Genomic DNA, 3,727 nt, shown 5'->3' with positions numbered 1-3,727 from the left:
TATAATGCGAAATACAGAAATACAGAGATTTGCTAGAAAATTCTTCCCTCGAAACACAGAAAGACAGGTGATTTTTCTATAAAATTTAAATATAGCTACGAATAATAATTTTTCTAAAAGTATAACTACGAATAATAAATAGAGTGTATACTTTAGCTACACCCGGTAATTTTTCCTTTATAATATTCCTAGTAGTAAAATCTCAAGAAAAGAAGTTTGTCAGACCGGCCCATTATAGTTAAGCCCAGTCACAACTAGGCAGTCCAGTCCCGTCCCAACTAGCTAGTTAATTTCTCCCTCATCGGCGAAGGAAAGAAACGTTCTTCAGTTTATCTATCAAAAACCTAACAAAGTTTGTCCGTTTGGAAACATCCGATAAAAGTGGAACGATACGGAGAAATGGTCCAAATTGTTGAAATCTTTAAGCCGAGGTCAGTTTTCATATCTTGCTTTTGAATTAATGATGAGAGATTTCTTTGGGTTAATTAGTGTTTTGACCATTTAATTTTATAGTTAATCAGAAGGATGTGTTCAATTTTGGAAGAATATTTGTGTTTGATGTTCGAAATTAAAGCAGTGAAACTTCTGTTTAATTTCAATTGTTTGCTTAAGTTTAGGCAAATTGCATACAAATGGGAAAGAGGAAAAGGATATACGAAACAAGTATGCATAGGCTTTGTACTCTTCATTTTGCCTTGAACACCAATGCCATATGTGTATTTGATTCCTTAAAAATACAGTAGAACTTTACAACTTGAATATCCACTTCTGATCTGCACGATACTTCTACACGAATGAGGGCCAGCTGAAGAAGTATCATTCTTGCACTATTTTGAGGCAAAATGGCTGTTACAATCAGTGGAAGAGAGCTCGACTGGAACTTTGATAGCTGAATGGAAGCCAGTCGAGACATGCTTTCCAAGAAGCCATCTTGGGCTGGGGTTAGCATAGATTGAAGGGAACGTCCTAGTCTTGTTGGCAGCCAACTTAATGGGTTGCGAGTCAGGAAAAGTGCAGGTCGCTGGTCTTGGTGCCACATAACTAAGAGAGCCATTTCATTTAGGGCAAGAAAGAATGCACGGGCACGAACATTGCCAGTTCTCATTAGGTATGTCGCGGTCCAGAAAATTGGAAGAACCATGAGCACCAGTGTTAAAGGAGGCTGAGCTAAATAGAGCTATGTAGAGGGAATTCTGATCTTCCAATTCCTCCCCGTCACTGATTGATGGGAGTTTCCTTCGAGCAGCTTAGGATTATCTGGAACATTAAACAAGGAGTTATTTAAGCTATCAACCACAACAGTTGTAAGCAGAGTTATGCAAAAAGTTTATTAACTTAATCTCAACCTGGAGTTTCATCATTCATGTTTGAGATTCTTCAAAATGTTACCAGAAACTATTTTCCCGACCCAGTTTGGTATATGTGCTAGTTCAAAACACAAAATACTGTGTTAATGGTTTATAGTCGTTTTATGGGACAAGAATTAGAGCCCAATACATGCATCCATATATAAAAAGGGATTTATGGAAACTTCTAACAATACTGGAGCTTGGAACTTTTGTTAAATTTCTTTTTTCCCCTCAATAATGTGCATATGCACGCGCATATGATTAAACTACTTCACAAAGCATAAACCAGTTCTGTACTGGAGAATTACTCGTGCGTTTGTGAAAATGATCTTTGTTAATCAGTGTGTATATTTCAGTCTATCTTCTAAAAAAAAAAGAATCTCAATCTGCGGCAATGTTTTGATGTCCTTATGGAATCCATTAATTTAAGAAGACTAGGATTGGCATTTAACTTGTAAAATGTGTGGAATTTCCTTCATAGACCATCACATTTTAGACTCTACTGCATAATCTTTCATGACTCCACTTTCGTCATACTTCAATTCACTAATTAACCAATTTTCCTTCATCAAAAGAAAATTATGAAAGAAGTTGGCAATTGTGACTGGCTGATGTATACTAAGCTCTCATCTGTTTATGTGCAGAAACCTTCACACCTGTGTTCGTCCCTTCCGGGACATCAGACAAAATTGGAATGATACAGAGAAGATTAGCATGACCCCTGCGCAAGGATGACAAGCACAAATCGAGAAATGGTCCAAAATTTTTTCTTCCCATTTCTTCAGAGCTCCATTTTCGTGGGTTTTTGCTTTTTAACTCAATCTTATTCAGTTGAACTCTCTAACCTGAGGTCAGTTTCCAATTTCTAATAGTGTGTAAGTTAAAAGCTTCTTGCTTTAGAAATATTGATTAGTGTTGTGAAATTTCAGTTTCAAAAGTGCATTCAGATAGTGTATTGAGCTTATCCTTGTGTTCAATTTTTAAGAACAATTGTGTCGTTTGGTGTTGGAAATTAAAGCATTGAAACTCTCTGTTTAAAATTTCTCTTACTTAAGTTGCTAATTGAAAAACAAAAGAACAAAATGAATTCTCTTGCATACGAATGGGAAAGAGGAAATGGACATACTAAGCAGGTATGCATTTGTACTCTTCATTTGCCTTGAATGTATAATATGGATATGTGTATAATATGGTTAGTAAATGTGATTTGATTTTTTAAAATACAGTAAAACTCTACTAGAACTTGAATATCCACCTCCGATCTACACCAGTATCAAGATACGTTTACATGAACGAGCGCCAGCTAAAGAATTATCATCTCCTGCACTATCTTGAGGCAATTTGCCTGCTACTGAAAGTTCAATCAGTGAAAGAGAGCGCTGTGGAAACAAGAAAAGCATAGAATGAAGGGAATGTTCCTAGTCTTGTTGGCTTTGCCAACTAAATGGGTTGCGAGTCAGGAAAAGCGAACATGGGGACTCAGGGTCGGGGCGCAACGTAATAAGAGTCATTCCATTTAGGGCAACACAAAATGCACGGGCACAAATATTGCCAGTTAATTAGATTTGTCATTGTTTAGAAAATAGGAATAACCATGAACACCAGGGTTAAAGGAGTCTGAGCTAAATAGAGCTATGTTGAGGGAATGCTGATTTCCAATTCCTCCCCCAGTCACCATTTGATGGGGTTTTCCTAAGAGCGGCGTAAGATTATTTGGAACATTAAACAAAAAGTTAATTAAGCTATCAACTAAAGCAGCTGTAAGCTGAGTTATGCGAAAAGCGTATTAACTTATCTCAACCTGGAGTTTCATGTTTGAGATTCTTTAAAATTGTTACCAGAAACTAATTTCCCGACCCAGATTGGTAAACGTGCTAGTTCAAAACTCAAGAACCTGTGTTAATGGTTGGTAAATTTTATATGGCAGAAGAATTAGAGCCACCATAAAAATCATACTGACCATTAAAACAGGTTCTTGAGTTTATGGTAGAAGAATTAGAGCCCAATAAGATGAATATCTTCTCAATTCTTTTGGTGTAACACGGCTATAATAAATGACATAGGTGCCATGATTGACTTTCTTAGCTCATTACACATTTCTTAATTGTATCCATCTTGTAATTACTTGCCAGCACACTGTTGTTGCTGAAATTTATCTACTTCCTTTTAACAATCAAAAAGAATTAGAGCCCAATACATGCTTCAATCTATAACAACGGACATGTATTTAAACTACTTTCTTACGAAAACTACTAGCTTTTCTAGAGTTTGGATCTTTTAGATTTTTTTCTCGCCTCAATAACATGTGTGCGCGCGCATGTATTTAAATTACTTCACAAAGTCATAAACCAACTCTGTACTGGAGAATTACTCATGGA

General features: G+C 36.3%; 1 non-coding gene across 1 annotated transcript; it reads left to right on the top strand.

Annotated features, from left to right (window-relative positions):
* Positions 1–2,013: 2,013 nt before the first annotated feature.
* Positions 2,014–2,116, top strand: LOC107803025 (U6 spliceosomal RNA). Its single transcript, XR_001651937.2, has one exon. It is a non-coding gene; the product is annotated as a U6 spliceosomal RNA (small nuclear RNA).
* Positions 2,117–3,727: the final 1,611 nt, after the last annotated feature.

This window comes from Nicotiana tabacum, chromosome 18 (genome assembly GCF_000715075.1).
Source record: "Nicotiana tabacum cultivar K326 chromosome 18, ASM71507v2, whole genome shotgun sequence".
Classification (NCBI taxonomy): Eukaryota; Viridiplantae; Streptophyta; class Magnoliopsida; order Solanales; family Solanaceae; genus Nicotiana; species Nicotiana tabacum.
This window is presented reverse-complemented; position numbering and strand designations above follow the sequence as displayed.